This window comes from Haemaphysalis longicornis, unplaced genomic scaffold, assembly GCF_048455015.1.
Source record: "Haemaphysalis longicornis isolate Haplotype H1 unplaced genomic scaffold, Haemaphysalis longicornis Haplotype H1 scaffold_9, whole genome shotgun sequence".
NCBI classification, from domain to species: Eukaryota; Metazoa; Arthropoda; class Arachnida; order Ixodida; family Ixodidae; genus Haemaphysalis; species Haemaphysalis longicornis.
The window spans coordinates 22666243-22684101 of NW_027526460.1; the positions used below are offsets into that span (position 1 = coordinate 22666243).

The window sequence follows — 17859 nt, forward strand, 5'->3', positions numbered from 1 at the left end:
GAGCCGGCCTAGTTGGAGGCGATCGACGGCAACGTTGCACGAAAACAAACGAGGGCAAATAAGAAACGAAAGGACAAGCGCAGCGCACTTTCTTGTCGTTTCTTCTTTGACCTTGTTTGTTTTGCGCAACCTCGCCATGTATAAAAAGCCGCTACTAAAGTTCCTCCATATAGGTCCCTGCGGGAGCTATATAGAGGAACTCTAGCCGCTACCGCCGCACTGCGCCCTGTAGTTCCAGCTCGTCGAGTAGCTGCGAATACCTCCCGGATGAAGGGCAACTTGCCCGCTTAAAACGCCGACGCGGGGCAGTATTACTTGTTCAGGTTTCTTTCACTTCTAAGCCCGCGCACATAACCGGTTGCCGGCGTGCACGGCTTGGGGGGAGGGGTGCGTGCACGCGGTCCTTACTGATGGCGCCTCCGTTGTGCTGGCGGGAGGTTTAAACACGGACGTCAAACTGCCCAATGCGACTTGTCCGGTGTCCTCTCAGTGATCGAGCGGATTGGGTTGGTGTGTTACACGAACAGTGAGATGCCTACGAAGCGGGAGTCAGCTCCTAGCTTGTCCGCGAGACTGAACCTTGGGTCCTTCCAAGTTCATTCAGCTAATTGGCTAGGAAGTATCCTCAATCGCTATGTACGAACAAACGTGTTTCCTTTCATGCACTCCGTGGACTGCGTCCAGCTTCGCAGGTCATTTTTCTTCACAGAGTGGAAAGGGCACTAATTTTCTTACAGCCACGACTCGTACGCACCCGCCGCGATGGCTCAGTGGCTAAGGCGTTGTGCTGCTGAGAACGGGGACGCGGGTTTGAGTTCCGGCCGCGGCGGCCGCTTTTCGAGTGGATACGAAGAGCCGAACCGCCCTTGTATATACGAGATTTAGGTGCATGTTAAAGATCCCCAGGTGGTCAAAATCAATCAGGAGCCGTCCACTATACGGCGCGCCTCATCGCCTTCATTTTGTCGGCGCGTTGAACCTTACAATCAATCAATCAATCAATCAATCAATCAATCAATCAATCAATCAATCAATCAATCAATCAATCAATCAATCAATCAATCAATCAATCAATCAATCAATCAATCAATCAATCAATGAATGAATGAATGAATGAATGAATGAATGAATGACTCGTACGCAGTAGCATTTGTGTTCCCGCGTAGTGGACTGTTTCTTCAAGACGTGGCGTTTCTTATTCGGTTTCAAAAGCCGCGGAAGGCGTCCGGTAACGGCCGCATGATCGATAGGACCGTGAAATCGCGCCAGCCGAAGCCCCCTAGCCGACATGAGGAACCACCAAACAAGAAGGTTATCTTGCTCCGTGACGCAGCATAAAATGCCTTGTCATGCATGCTCCGGTGGCCGCGCGGCTGCGACTTGATGCGATAACTTTTTCGTTTTGTTTTACAACTGGCAGAATGTTCTGGAAGACGATATCGATGTGAAAGAGTGGAAGGGTAGGCGGTAGCCGACCAAAAGCAGCGCTCTCTAATGCCAGGATAAGCGCGTTTTAGAACAAGGGGCACGCCATCTGCCTGCCTGTTGCCCATCGGGCGCAGAGTAGCTGGCGGCGCGGTGACGGCGACGATGGACAGGTGAGTTTTTTTCCACGCGGTACACGGTCTATTGGGGAGTTTGGTTCGCGCTAACAGGTGTTTAATGCCATGAGTGTTGTCGGTTTCGTTTCCTTCAGTCGTTTTTCGTCGTGCCTGTGCCATCCCCGCTCCCAACCGGCTCGCTCGGACAAGCGAATACCCACGAGGGCCTCACGGACTTCCTTCACGGTATGCTGCTTCACAGTCTTCACCGACGACTCTTCCAAGTGGTGAGTTCCGTGGCTGAAGGCCCGGTGCGACGTGCGGCGTGCCCACGAAACCGGCTTTCGTATAATTTTTTCGCGACGCTGAACGTTTGCGTATTTGAATTTTCCTACCCGAGCGCACATTAGCCTCGGAGCCGGACGTTTCCTGGGCCGTCGCGACGCAGGGATTCCGACTGTCGCCAAAGCTTTGCGGTGCGCGTTAGGCTGTAGCTTTTGGGAAAGCGGCGCAGTGGCGGTGTTGGAGCCCTTCGCCACTGCCTCTAGCGTCGGACTCTAGCGTCGGACTCTGCTCGGAAGCCCCGTTAAGTTGCGGTGATAGTCGGTCTTTCTTTCCGAACGCCGCGGTAGCCGAGATATATGCACTTCGATAATGCCTTCCGCTAGTACTATCGCGGTCACACTTAGCGGGAACGCAGGAGCGCGTGGCGCGAGCTACTACTAGAGCTTCCTAACGGCGCCGCGCGGAAACAGCAGGCATGCGCGTTGTGAGGGTCCGGAGAGTACAGAGCTCATCACGCGCATCGCGTCATCAGGCGGCAGCGCGTCGTCTGCTACATGCGAGCTGCCGGCGCTAAACGAGCAGCAGACGTTGCCAGTGGCGGTGAACCGCAGTAATAAAACACTGCAAACGTCTAGGATTATTTTTTGCAGATAAGAATTGTCACCGCGAGCTACGCAATAGGCAGAGCCTTTACGAACTTTGTTGGAAGGTAAATACATTTTGTGTGCTTTTCAAGGCAAAAAGGTATCAGCGACGGGCTTATCGCTGAGGCGAGCGCGCAAATTATTTCACATGTGAATGCCAGCACAAAAGGCGCTGTAAAGTAAATGGCCCAGAGGAACACTTTATTTCAAGCTTTTCTAATCAAAGACGGTGGTCTGGGCCGTTAAAAAATAATAAGGAACCAGTTGAGACGCCCTTACTAGTGCGTCGACTTCGACGACAGCAGACATTCTTGACGGAAGTGATTCGTAGAGCGCTGTCACATGTGAGGTGTCGCTTGCCAGCCGCTGCCATTCGGCGAGCACTGCAGCCCACAGCTCGTATGCAGTGGTCGAAGGCTTGAGGGTCCGGTTCAGCGCCACTTTCATGCGACCCCAAACATTCTCGATGATGTTAAGGTCGGCTCCTTTCGGCACCGATGCCAGCTATCGACGCCGGTCTGCTGAAGGTGTGCCTGCACGGAGCGGGCTGTGTGGACGGGGGCCAGGGCCAAACCCCAGGCAGGGTGGCCTCGAGGTGCGTCACATATTCGGCCTTCGCAGCGGTATGCTTGGACAGTCCTATTCACCGTATGCAGGGGCCTATTCACGAGTTCCCTGATTTGACGCTGGGAGTAGCCCTTCGACGGCAATTCGACGATCCGGCGCCTGTCTTCTTCGGGAGCTCTTGACATGTTGAGATGCTACGGCCCTTCCGTCACTGGCGCATTTTGTGCGTATTTTATAGCGTCTCTTAAGCCAAAGAACTTCCGGAAAGCGGTGGCAGTTTGTTGATAAAGTAAAAACACGCACAAAAGACATATATGCGTCGATCCCTACATCACTGGCGTAAAACGTAATTCAACATGACCGGCGTTTCGGGCATAGTTGAGCCCGCAAAGATAAAACTGACACCCCCACAGACGATGCGGGCAGTGGGCGCGCATAGCCGGTTTGGTCACGCATCAAATATTCATCAGCTCGCGGTGACAATTCTTGCTTGTGAACGCAAAGGCGGCAGAATAGCGGTGCGCATCTGAGCAAGGAACCGCGATGTGACCTTTATTTCGAGCAAAAAAAAATTAGCGCCAATCCACACTGTGAATGTGGTTGGAAAGCAAAGCTGTAAACGACCCTCACACTGATTACTCATGCGACGTCCCTTAAATTCACTCACGTCGCTCTACAAATAGTGAAAACAGAGAGAAAAGGAATGCCTTAACCACACCCTCTAATACTTGAAAGAGATATTCTTGGTAAGGTTAAATTATTGCATGATGCATGAACGGTGGTAGATTGAGTTGTATTGGTGTAGCACGTGAGTGGAAACTCTTTTTTTATAACATTAAAGCTCTAACCCGGTTAGACGACCTGACTTCCCTGTCACCGCCGTCGCGGACGGAGGCGATGAAATCGGCTGCAGAGACGCGGGAGGAGCTAGCTTAGGAGGGAGAGCATAAGGAAATACTTCTATTCAAATTTTTGAACAGCACAGAGTGCCGCCCAGGGGACTGGTTCCTTCTTCACTGTACCGCATATTCAGTCTGCGCCGCCTGTGCTCTACCCGCTAGTTGAAACTGTGTAGGCAGAGAGAGCCTAGACAGCAGCATCTCACATTGCTCTTGTTCGCTAGTTGACGAAAAAGGAGAAGGGTGCTCAGGGCTGAAGTCGCACACCCCGATTATGTGGCGGAGTGTTCCTACTTCTGAGCAAAATTTACATTCAGCGTCGTAGTGATTCGGGTTCATTAAGTGAAGGCGCTTCGGGTGTGGGAAGGAGCCGGATTGTATGAACCGTAGGGTAGTTTGTTTTTTAATGGAGAGTTCAGGGTAAGGCGAAGGTAGGGTCTGGCTCAAAAGGGGATAATGCTTGGTTATGTCCCTGAACGAGAGAAGTGGGTGACTGTCCCTCGTGCAGCTCCATAGCACGGGGGGGTGGGGTAAAGTGCAAGCTTGTTGGGCGTATTCGTTGCCCTCCATGGAATCGTGAGCTGGTGTCCAGATGAGCTGAATGGAACCATTTCATGAGTGTTTTTTTTAGCACGCTCAGTGCAGGTCGGGTCACCAAACCCGACTGGTTATTCTGGCAGGCTCGTTGGGAATCTGTGACTACCTTACGAAACCCTGTTAGAGTGAGAGCCAAGGTGATGGCTGCCTTTTCTGCTGCCGTCATTTCTTCGGTCTCTAGTGAGGCACACGCAAGAAGGTTGTTTCTGGAGGTAGCCACAATGATGGCGTACTACTGCCCTCGATGTTGGGAGGCGTCTGTGTAGATAACTGCATGATGCCCACCGAGGCTGCTGTTCAGCGCTTGAGCCCGTGCTTGTCAGCGACCCTTGTCTTGGGAGGGGTTCATATTTCAAAGCAAAGGGAGCATCTTTAGCTTTTGTCGCCAAAAGTTCAGGAGTATATCAAGCGGAGGGACATTCTGTGCTGCCCAGCCAATCTGGTGAAGGATGCGGCGACCCGCCGCTGTTCTGCTCATTCGGTGCTTCTGAATAGAAAGATGGCCCTCTAACCGCTCTTCCACCGTGTTGTAGAGCCCCGTGCTAAGCAGCCTTTCGGTGGACGCACTCATGGGAGGACCAATGGCTTGCTCAACCGCCTTTCTAATCATTATATAAAGCATTTTTCCTTGCCGAGAAGAAGGCAGGGGGTTGGCGTAAGTGATTCTCAAGAGGACAAAAGCTTGAACTAATCGAAATGTATCAGATTCCTTGAGGCCTCGCTTCTTGGTGTCAACTCGACTGATCATGTGTATGATTTTATTGATAGTGTGTTTGAGGCTTTGCAAGGATCCGTAACTCTTGGTGTTGGTCTGAAGATGTAGGACCAGTATCTTGATTCTGGGGCTTGGAGTGATGGCCTGGCCATCAAGGAGTATTTGAATGTGTTCTTTGGGGTGTCGTTTGTCGTGAGGGCGGATGACAGGGAGCTGAGAATTTTACGTGTGTACTGGAAGCCACAGGCTTTAGCACACTGGCGTACTAGAAGTGATGTCATGGGTTGGTGTGAGCTTCCTTGAATCGCTATCGCGTGGCATTCAGCGAAAATGCAGGAGTTAAACCCCTAGATGTGCTTGGTGAGTGCACCACTTTTCTTCCTCGTCTCCGCGTGGGCTCGTAGCTAAATCGGTAAGACAACGGGCTCTCGCTTTGTTAGTCTGTTAGTTTTAGGTTCGATTCCTGGCAGTGCAGTAAATTCTTTTATTTGTTCGCGGGAGTTTTCTGGTGACACCAACGGTCGCGAAAGAACCCTTGGGGGGTAGAGGTAAAAAGCTTTGCTTTAAAAATTGCTGCGTATCTGCAAATGCTGTTCACGGCCGCTGGCAACGTCTGCTGCTCGTTTAGCGCCGGGAGCTTGCATATAACAGACGACGCGCTGCCGCCCGATGACGCGATGCGCGCGATGAGCTCTGTACTCTCCGGACCCTCACAACGCGCAGGCGTGCTGTTTCCGCGCGGCGCCGTTAGGAAGCTCTAGTAGTTGCTCGTGCCACGCGCTCCCGCGTTCCCACTAAGTGTGACCGCGATAGTACGTCCTCGGTTCGCGCGGCGTTCGGAATACAGTCGACACCTTCAACGAGCATCACTGAAGCACGGAACGCAGCTCTGCGGTCCGCGGCTCCAAATTGGGGTCGTGGCAAAGGCGAGTGATGGAATTGGTGTCCTTGGTTCCCTTTCAGGTTCGCGTCCGGCACCGCCTCCGCCCTCCCCTTTCCCCGACCCTTGTGTTGTGTCTTATTGCACTTGCTCCTTCCAGCAAAGATGCACTACTCTTCTGGCTAGGCAGGTACACGTCTCCATCTGTCCTATCTACTGAGCTCGACGAGGCGTGTTTTGTAAGAGGCGTTTTCTGGTAATGAAAGTGGTTCTGTCGCTATTCGTCTGTTACTTTGCCTTTCAGCGTCCCCTCCCGTTCCTGCCAGGCGTAATCATGGACCCCGCATTCGGTAAGCCGTGATTACCTTCGAAATTGCAACATTTCTAACGTGCTTTGCCTTTTGTTCCAGACCGCCGCCTGCCTATGCGTACCGGCCACCACCGAGCAGGACGGGGCCGTCATCGAGACGTCCAGAATGCCGTTCGATTCGAGCTGTACATGCCTGCGCCTGTGTTGAAATCATTAAACCCTGTTTGTAATCGGTAAGGAATGGTGGCCTCCCTAAACGTAACATTTTTAACGTGAGAGGAGGTGCAGACCGCCTCCTATCTATGCGTCCTGGTTACCACCTTGGAGGACGGTGCCGTCATCGAGCCTTCACGGATGCCGTTCGAGTCGAGCTGTCCGTCGCTGCGCCTGTCTTGGAATTAAACCCTGTTCGAAACCGGAGTACTGCCTTTGTCGTTTGTACACAGTCGATGCGGCTCGCTGGCTCTGTCGGCTCGAGCGACATCAAGTACTGTGTCGGTCTCTTGTATCTCGTTTCGAACAGTATTTTAGCAAATCCTAGTTCTCACAATGGCGCTCATTAAAGTTGGGAGAGAAAAAAAAAGAGCGAACAAGTTCGCACTCCTAGTGAGCATAATTCCAAAAATGATTCGCTAGGAGTGCGGCTAGGGACAGCCATCATGAAGAGAAGTTCTTACTCGGGTACTTTGTCCTTTGGCTGGTGTGGAAGTGTTCATTCTAGGCAACGTGTCCTCCCAGGATTTGGCCCCGGACGGCGAAAAAGGTAAATGGACTGTTGTGTGTAACTTGTACAGGGGAGTTTGGCGTAGCCGCCGGCAAAGTAGCATGCGGACAGAAGTCTGAACGTTCTTGTCGTCACTCGTAGAGTTGACTGTAATACTAGGCGTACTGTTTAGTTTTCTCAGTGGCTCTAACTGCACCAATTTGTGTCCAGATAAACCATGTCTCCCGCCTACTTGCTTGGCCAGTGGGCTCCTTCATCTCGAAAGCAAGTGTGCCCTGGCAGAGAATATATTTCCTTCGTGGTCAATAAAAATGCATAAAATGATTCACGATTGTTGTCCTCCCTTGCTTCACTTACCAAAGCGTTCAGCACTAATCAGAGGCACCGAAAGCACAGCGGCAAACAAATAATGTTCACATACGGCCATATTTTCGCTTCAAACCAGAGGAGTCCTATTCGATGATAGAAATACATGTACTGAATTAATTAAACAAACTAATGCGATAACAGACCAAGTAAAACAAATGAAAGAGAAAGGAACAAAAGGTAAAAAAATTGCTGAAAAGGTACTGAATCAGGCTTGCGGCTTATGCGCGGGGCTCAATCTCTGACAAGACGACGAAATCTGCCGGCCACTGTATACCGCCATCTAACCTCCACACATCATTGGCGCAGAGAAACGCCCTCTCACGGACAGACTCCGCCATTAAATGGCTCTAATAATGTTCCCTAATGCGTGTGGAACTAAACACATGAGTAATTTGCCTGGTAAAGTTAAGGCTGAAAGCTTCAGAACTAGCGCTACTAGCCACGGGTGTACTAATGGGGACGAAATACGAGTAGCATTTCGGCTGGCGTACCCGCAAATTTTCCCGCCATTTTTTTGCGGGGCTACCATGGTTGCCAAACCAGGAATGCCCTCCCCGCTAAAAGAGCGGGTGCAGGTGGTCGCCAGTTTCAGTCCGCTCTGGTTACAAACCCCTGCGCGCTCGCGCCGCGGGCTATGGCTCGGGCCCGGGTGCGGATCTGTCAGTCCGCTCTGGTTGCAAACCCTTGCCGAAATACGTAGGTCTCAACTCGGCCTGCATGCAGTCTTTGCCTCAACGGGCGCTTTCTAACCATTCCGACTGCGCCAAAAAGGGCAAGGAAGGCGCCAAGAGGCACGATTTGCGTCGCCGTTATCAGGAAAATCTTTTGCTGATAAGGGGGGTATTTTCAAGCATTCTTTTACAAAACTTTTCACTCGAAGGTGTAACCATGGCGTAACATTAGGCTGCGCGAAAAGGTGTAAACTTTGACTCCCTTGAGGTTGTACGTGCTGACTCTCTTTTGCAGGGCTATACCCACACCCTTTGAGGGAAAAAAGTTTCGCTAAAGAACGCTTGAAACGACCCCCCTTATCAGCAAAAGATTTTCCAGATAACGGCGACGCAAATCGTGCTTCTTAGCGCCTTTTGGTGCCTTCAGAATGGTTAGACAACGCCTGTTCAGGCCAAAGATTATCGGGACGCTCAAAATATACGCCCCTTCACATCCACAAGCCTGCGAAGCTGTAATTAGCCACGCATTACCGAGTTTCGCGTAATTAATTAACGGAGACAGTAATTTAGAAATCCGCGGACCTTTCAGCAAACTTGCCGTGTTTTGACCATAGTACAGAATACTTCGGCTCGAAGGGTGAGAACTTTTATGTTATCGGGCAAATCTTTTGCTGTTAAAGGGGGTCTTTTCAAGCATTCTTTAGTTAAACTTTTCACTGGAACTGTGGAAGTATAAGCCCCGCAGAAGGGTGTCAGTCCTTGTACCCGAGAGAGAAAGAGAGCGAGAAATATGTTTATTGGAGAGGTTGGCCTAGGAAAGTCAGAATTTGCTCCCTTGCGTGCAGCGTAATGTTAGACCTTTTGGGGGAAACTTCACATCACGTGTGTAAGTTTTCTCTTCGACGTGAGTTTTCATGTGATCTTATTTATTCGTATTCAGAGATCTTAGTGAGTGAGGGTTTGTTTCCCATCCAAATTCCATTTTATATTCATATTTTTAATTTTTTTTTTCTTTTCAATTCTGTACATGCACGCCACTGTGCTCAAGCTGGCGTAGCCAGCGAGCTCAGGAGCCTTGATAGAGGCAGAAAATATTTAAAAACTTTTATTTTCGCAATTGAAGCAAGGAGTATGAGCGACATGGCGAGATGCTACGTCATGTTTTGGCGGCGTGAAGGATTGCAAGCTTGTACAGAACATGGGCAGGCTTGGACGCGCTTCGGGTTTGGAGCTTCAAAGAGGTGTCCTGGCTTGTCGAACAAGGCCAGCGGGCTGAAGCCAAGTGAATGCAACATCTGAAAAAAAAAAGAGCAAGAAAACGCCAAAGTTACACATACGCAGCAGTCAGGAATGGAAGCAGCTGCGGGCTGGCGACCCGGTTTATTACAGCTCCATAGTAGGGAAGGGAGCAGGCCGATAAGCATCCTTAGGCACCCCAGATTACATGAAATTAGTTTTATAGACTTTCAGTCATCCTTCTAAGATTTGAGATATGAACAACCCAAGCAACCACCGGACGTCCGTCGGCCGTCCGCCGTACGTACATTCCGGCTCTAGCGGACGTCGGTATGACGTCCGTTTTAGGGCCGATGGACGTACCATGTACGTCCGGTGGACGTCCGGTTTTAACACGTACGTCCAGTCAGACGTCCGAAACTGGCTGTATTTTATATGTACAGTAAAAATTTCCACAATCACATAACGGCATGCTAATGTTCTTACAACGAATAGTACAGCACACCGCGCAAGGCTAACGCACTACCGGGCAGACGGCATACACGAACACAGTGAACTTGCTTCACGTTTCATAAGCGGTTCTCAATTCTCATATATCCTTCTCCAGAGAGATCATCGTTGGAGTTGGTGAAGTGCTTCAAAAAATTTGAAAAATAGGCTTAATATTAGAAATATGCAGGAAACTTGCAACCTACACTCTTAACCTGGTTCCACATCAGATCCACTTAGTAACTGGAACTTTTTTGCAAAAAAGTTCCAGTTATATATTTGGAACCGTGTTCCACATATCCTGAAAATTAAGTGTAACAGTGCAGCACATATTTTTGCGACTAAATTATGTGGATCAGTGTTCCAAATAAAAGTATGCGGATCACTGTTCCAAATAAAACTGTAGTTTAGTTACTGGAACATTGATCCATGTAAAATTATTATGGTATTCGTCCGGTTCGCCGTTCCAGGTACCTTCAGACCAGCTGTTTATATAAAACGGTGCTCCTATAGACATTGGGAAGCTGTCTATGGGACTCCACTTTTCTAATATTTCTGCTTTCCTGTCGGTATACACCCAGTTCATATGCAGGCTGGCGGATGCGTTGGTATCAGCAGGAAATCGCAAGCACCATTTTAACGCAACCTTTATATATGACCCGCAGTGATACTAACAATTGGAAAGCAGAAACCACCGCAGCAGTGTGGTCCCTGACAGTTCTCAACAGTTGCCTATCGGCGCACAGTTCCATATAAATATTGGTATGAGGCACCTAGAGCGGCACGAAGTCTTTGGCTTCACCCGCAGAATCTTGTTCTGAGTTTTAGCTGCATGTAAAAGAAACAATATACTTGCATTAAAATACAGATGAAACCAACTATTATGACTCACACACTGCTATACAACTTTATTGGGTGCAAGTATGCATACATTCCAGATATGAATAGCTGTCTATTTTAAATTGCACAGAAAATGATTTTGATTGATTGATTGTAGGGTTTAACGCGCCGACGCAACGCAGGCGATGAGGCGCGCCGTACTGGAGGGCTCCGGATTAATTTTGACCGCCTGGGGATCTTTAACGTGCGCCGAAATCTCGTACACACGGGCGTTTTTGCTTTTCGCCTCCATCAGTGCACATAAAATGACCAACGTACAAGGAATAAATACCATAACGATAACACTAGGCTCAAAGTGGCATTTTCACATATTAACCTTTACTCAAAAACCAGGGTAATAAAGACGGTTTTAGGGGCAACTGTGTCAAAAATAGACTTGTGCGTCTACCGCGGCACTGACACAGACATTATACAACAGTGAGCATCAAATATGCTGTCTTATCAGATAAAACAAGGTAACTCAAAGGCGGAAGTACCCTTTGCGCTTGCCATACCATGTTTACGCATAACTGTTTGGGAAAATGCAGTTTGCTGTTCCATTGTAGGGAAAGGCCTAAAAACAATCCATACGCGGTTGTATTATCACAAGCCTACAACAGTGCAGTGCAAGAGCTTAGGAAAAGAACGCTCGAGCCAACCTTAACGATAAAACATTTCGACTCAAGGTCACATGTGGCAGTATTCCACAAATTAAAACATGAATATTAAAGATAGTACAGTTTCCTGACACCAGACGTAAGTGTAACGTCAAGCTTTTTGTAGCCAAAACAGACTTTATGAGCGTCCTGAAAAGGCTTTTGACTTAAAGGGACAGACAACCGATTTTTGTCGTGTGTATGTGTTCTATCCCAAATGAAAGTCGGCGTTTTATTTAGCCCGGTAACCACAAGCAATTTCTAAACAAATTGGTGGAAATAATTTTAATTCGGCAGCAAACTTCCTGAAATCGGAAGGGTGGCGGTTCGTAGTGCCGAAACTTGACACTACAATATGTGTCCCTGTCACGTGACCTATAAACCCAGCAGCTACTGTAACTGCTGAAACGTTTGTTTACGTATTGAAAACCTTTTAACACAAGTATTTGAAGAAGGTTAAATTGTAGATGTATTTCTAAACATTATTTTGAAATTTTAAACACACGCCGCCCGCCTCCGCAGGGTTGCTCTAAGTGTGGCTAACTGAGCCTCCATGCCCAGAATCAATGGCAGCGTTCTGTAAACAGACCCCGTGAAGGAGCTTTGACGATTCTGCCTGAGTCAGGGGCGTTTGTTCTGCCAAAATAATTTATTTCAGTTTCCAAATACGCCAACGGCAGCTTAAAAAAAAAAAAAAAAGTCGCTCCCGGGGAGAATCGAACTTCCCGCCTCCACAACGTGAAGCCAGATTCTACCTATCGTCTATCCCAACAGATGGCGCATTCGTGCAAAATAGACCGTTGCATTAAAAACACACATAAAGGAACAGGAATGCCTGCGATTCAAACTTTTTTAGCTGGAGACAAGTTTTTAAATATCGTTTTTTATTTCGCATACAGACAAAAGTATGCTGCCGAGCTACTCTATGACATAGTTGCCAGCATTGTTTTTGGGAGGGACACATACGCCTCGTAGATATAAAAATTTCGATTTAAGAAATTCTAGGGCCTTATCAGCAAAACCGTTTCTCGCCTAGGGGCTTTAAGTGATGCCCTTTCGTTTGGGATAGAGAATATATACTCGACAAAAATCGGTTTTCTGTCCCTTTAAGGCACGTTACTTGCCCAAAGAATTTGTAGTTGTTTAAAATAATTCATCCGAAGAAATCTCATAAAAGCCAGTGTGAATCTTATATAATTTGCAAACCAGGCAGCTGGGAGCATTTTACACATGTTAAAATTTAGCTAGTAGACTAATTATATACACGTCATCAGTTCAAGCGGGAACAAGTCAGACATACTTAAGAACCAAACAAGCCAGCGTTGAAAAATACAGGTGTCCAGTTTTACAAAGCAGACCTGAAAGCATTTTTTCCAGCTTCAACATTTTACCTGAAGTAAAATTCACAGTCGCGTGCTACAAAAACCCTCCCGTCTTGCTGTCAGTGTAATTGTGACCAAAGCTCTGCCTCTGCCAAGCAAGAAATGCAACTTTGTTCAAAGGAGAAAACTTGTTCAACCAAATACGCACATTTTTCATTTTCCTAAGGCATGGGTGTCAGCTCAAATACAGTACTAAAATTTATCAAGGAGGCGGAAGCCGTCTGCTTAAATACGCACTGTTACTTTTGCAGCCGCAGCAGCACTGCCATGAAAAAAATCTCATGAGCTACCCTTGAATAATAAAGACGTTAAAATGCCGTGCCATTAACACTCACAATAGATTCAAAGTCAGCCTGCGCATTGTGCCAATGATAAAAAATTGTTAAGCAAGGCACGACTTCAGTGTTCAGTTGAGATGCAACTTGCATGTGCCAGTAATTTAAACCTCTTCATCAGACCTGACCTCCTTCATGCCTTTCACCTGAACTCCTTCATACCTTTCAAGAGATACTTTAACCTCTACCAATAATTTAAAATCCCAAGTAGAGCTGACCACTTCAACTATTTCAACAGACTCCAACTTAAATGACACCAGGCCACTGTCAAATTCATCATGCTGTCCAAGAAATCCCGGCAAAAGTCCCAAGAGCTCTCCAAAGGCATATATCCATAAGAACATGATGACACCATGTAAAAGATGACATGGGGCGAAGAGGATCACCACATCCTGAAGTGACAATGCAGGCGGCGCATCCGTGATGTGTTTCTTGGGGACAATATTGATGCCGCCATTCCCTTCTCTCAGACTAACCGGCCCTCGAGAAGACTTACTGCTCAGCTCATGTACCTTTAAGGAAACAAGAAAATTTTGTTACATGGTTGCTTTAAATGAGTGAGTTGCTTAGGCCCTTTCATAGCACAGCAATTGATTTAAAATCAGTGATTTCTTGCGTTTTTTTTTCTGGGAGTGCTGCTAAAGGTGAAAGTGCGCTAAACAATATCAGAACAGACAATCAATGAAATTGCTCTGATTCTGGAAAGTATCCCACTTTGCTGCCTCGGTATCCTGAATATAAGGTTTTTATCCTTGAGAGGTTCAGTTTATTAATTAAATATTATTATTTGAGGGGTTATTATATTCTTATTATAATAACCTTTCGGCATTATATTTTACACATCTTCTCACAGCAAAAAATGTTCTCTGTACTGTATAATGTGCTCTCTAGAATGCTGTAGTGAGACTGTCTTAATATAACTTACAGCTAAACGATGTTTCTATCACAAGGAAATAAATGGCCAGTCATAAGAAATCATAAATATCGCACTGTGACAGAAATGTTTTATGGAGTTATTTCCACCGAAATTATTTCCCTCTCGATATGTATTACCTCCAGACGTTGAGCTGAATAATGCTGAACTAAGCTGTTGCACAATTTTCTTATAAATCACAACCACAGCCCATTTTCTTGCAGACGTCGCTGTGTTCTAAACAATTCCCTTCAAAAAATATTATGCCCTTATTTAGCCAGCTATCGAAATCCAATGCAAGCATTACTCATGCTATTGCTGTATTTGGGAGTATTATTGGTACTACGGGAGTATTAAAAGCGGGAAATTTAAATCTTCAGTTGCCACTGTATTGTTGCAGTAGCAACCACGTTGGGCCCGTGCGCGGTGCCATCATATCACAGCAACAACTCTCAAGGTATAAAAGCTAAATATATGCAAAGCCTAAATGCAAAATAGTGGCCTTTTTGACCACTGTTGCAGCATCCGAAATACGCTGAATGTGAGAACAATTCCCAATATTGGCGTTCACGATAACTTCCAAACCGCGAGATTTTATTAGAATGAACACTCCCACTCCCGCAAAAACAAAATGCCAGCTTACCCAACCATAATTACGATCTGGGAGCTTCTGCCAGGGCCGTCTCAAAGTGCACTTCCGGGAAAGTTTTGCCAACGTGTTCCGAAAAGCTCATACTGTCACCTCGAACCACAGGCCAAGTTGTCACTGAAAAGAAGTTTCAAACTAATATTTATAAAGCAACTACCTAGAAACGCACCACGAAAGACCCAAAAATGGCAGTGCGTCCTTACTTGTAGAATGCAATGATTTCATCCGGTGCAAGAGCTTTAATGTGCTGCCTTGTGATCATACACTTCCAAGAAGGGGTCCACATACAATTAAAATGGCCGTATGCATTCCTTGTTCCGTTGTTTTCAGTTTGTGTTCACCCTATTGCCTAGAAAATAAACAGTACAAAAATATTAGAGAATAAATTTGTGCCTGGCTTTGCCGAGAGAGCACGACAAAATATTGAACAATGTCTGATTCGTTCCACGAAACTTGAACGTTTTTTACAGCTCAAGCCCTGGTAATCTGTAATTGCTAAAAAATTGATATAAAGATATTTTAACATACTTTAAGCTCACCTGTCCTTGGTCTATGCAAACTGATGAATATCTGCACAATTTGCACTACTCAAAAGGTACTCTTTTGTGGCAATAGCCCACAGGGCATTCATAATCCGCCACACTCTCCCGGACGACCCTTCAGCATGCCGAAGATGTCTTCAGCCATAGTGAATGCCACAGCCATGACTTCGCAGGTTCATGTAGGGACTGTAAAAAAATTGTTTTCATTTCTATTTTGCAGAGGATGAAAAACATTCAGCCATACACTGTTTCTGAACAGGTCAAAGAGGATGAATAGAGAATGTAGCAATCTGCTTTCGCAGTATAATTACTAAGTTCAAGGAAGAACCGAAATGGATTAATGTTTCGTGCACATCGTGATGCAACAACTTTGCACCTAAGCGTTTTGAAAATTATTCCGACTCTCGATCGAGCTGCCACTGACATTGATAGAATAAAATTGCAGGAATGAATTATTTTTAATCTTACTTTGTGATGTTAGAACTTTTAATAGTCAACACGTGAGCCTTATGGGTAATTATTCTGATGTCTCAGGTTGACACTGACATTGACTGCATAGAAGCGGCACCACACTTTCTGCGTGTTTCCACCTGCCTTCCCCTCCACAAACGGAACATTTTGTACTGCTAAGACAACCACTTTCCCGTGCATTTCACTACACGTCACGGAGCCAATTAAAGTTCACTAGTGGAAATAAAACATTTGAGTTCATCGAAGGCATTGGAAGAAACATGGAACTACACACACACCACAGATAAACGTAAGCAGTGCTGCCGCTAACGCCTTGGACGCACATCAACATTAGGTGGAATAGTGTGATAGCACAGTAAATTTATGGTTCTCAGCAAACCAAACACAACGCAATTAACACGAAAGTTTAAAAATATAGATAAGCCTAAAGTCAGACGCTCTGACAAACAAGTTGTTCAGTGCGTGCGCGCGGCGAGACAATAACGAGCGACTAACCCGAGAAGATTCAGTACCGCTGACAGGTACAGCAACCGTCAATATACAACTAAGCAACACCACACCGTAAGGAGACATGCAGACTCGAGAAATGCGCGCAGCAGCAACTTTCTAAATAGCACTAGCGAACGTACGCAGTCAGAAATGTCAAGCCGACTCCGACCCACAAACACGCAAGCTTATGTGAATAACGGCAACAAACGTTTCTCGAAAACGAACAGGCAGCGGAGCAGCATGTTTACCGGACGCAGTGATGAACAAGTCAATGAACAACAACTTTTACCAGTACATAAATAAGCAGCACTGACCTTTCGTGCGTCTCCTGGCAAAACGACATTTCGTCGAACGGTAATTACAGCCCGAGGATATGAAGAAATCGCAGTTCCACGCCCCAACCAAACTGCTAACTGCCAACTCTGATTGACAATGCCTCTAGTACATCAGGCGCATAACGCGAGCAATCGAGAAAACCGCTGTAGAACGCCATTAGTAACGCTGCATGCAGAAAAACGTAAAACTAGCGCAGCAAACGCCGAGAAATTAGGGGCGCTGCTGTCGTTTAAATGGTTGACGCAGTCCTGTTTTTCACTAATCGTCATTGTACCCGTTGCCGTCCCACAATAACATGCATCAACGCAAACGGCGCGGCCTTGCGGCTGCCAACGCATGCGCACAGCATGCCGCACTGAAGTGGCGGTCATTACCTGACGTTCAGGAACGGTGGACGAGCCCTACTGCGCATGCGCCAACTAGACATAAAAAAACAAAGAAAGCAACTTTTTTTTTTGCCGGACGTGACGTCATGGTTTTAAAAAAATGGCGGCTGTTGTACGGTTACTTCGCTGCGATCTTCTCGCCGTAATTTTTGTCTGCTGTTGCTGCGGTGCATAGGTGTTCGGCTTGCGATTGTGATAAGGGCGCTCTCGAAGAACTTCTGGAGAGCACTCACGGTGGCGTGCAGCGTGTGATTGAGACACTGAGTGTGTGCGGCCGCCTTATTTGCGCGTAGTGCGTTACGACGGTGAACACGGGCGTTCTGCATCAGTTGTGCCGCCTCGATTTGCGAGAGTGATGAGTGCGCTCGCGACAAGCTTCTGCGCTGCATTTCATTAGAGCACCGTGTTGAGGCCGCTGGGCGTTTCATCTCCGACGTGCGAGTGCGCGTATGCCTTCAACTTCAAACGGCGGTGCTATCATGGCCAGCCGCGAACGATCGTTCGCACGAAACTCTTGTCGCTCACCACACGGTCATTGACTAAAAAATATCAAGACAAGACTATTGCGACCGGCCAGCCACGAACGATCGTTCGCACGAAACTCTTGTCGCTCACCACACGGTCGTTGACTAAGAAATAACAAGACAAGACTATTGCGACCTACAAAGGTGATTCCTGCGCGTCGCTTTGGTTCGTCGAATCCCGTGTCTTGTAATCTCTCCGGGGCTGCATATTCTTGTTAAATCATTGCAGAGGACTCTTGGCGCGCAGAAATGAAAAGTTTGTAATTATCCACGTTAGCTTCGTTGATCTCCAGAGGGTTGCTTTCCTGACGAGCGTATTGATGCGTATATCGCGGTATGGGAGCTGTACAAATGTGTTGACGGATGTGGA

General features: G+C 47.2%; 2 long non-coding RNA genes across 3 annotated transcripts; one reads left to right on the plus strand and one right to left on the minus strand.

The window, feature by feature from the left end:
* Positions 1-1424: 1424 nt before the first annotated feature.
* Positions 1425-6858, plus strand: LOC144153859 (uncharacterized). Of its 2 annotated transcripts, none has more exons than XR_013319398.1 (4): positions 1425-1598; positions 1697-1828; positions 6433-6478; positions 6539-6858. It is a non-coding gene; the product is annotated as an uncharacterized LOC144153859 (long non-coding RNA). The 2 variants fall into 2 exon arrangements; XR_013319397.1 differs by having other exon boundaries at positions 1433-1598; positions 1697-1787.
* Positions 6859-9320: 2462 nt separating this feature from the next.
* Positions 9321-15801, minus strand: LOC144152365 (uncharacterized). The gene is made up of 3 exons (XR_013319151.1): positions 14945-15801; positions 14736-14858; positions 9321-9497 (listed from the first exon to the last, which is right to left on the minus strand). It is a non-coding gene; the product is annotated as an uncharacterized LOC144152365 (long non-coding RNA).
* Positions 15802-17859: the final 2058 nt, after the last annotated feature.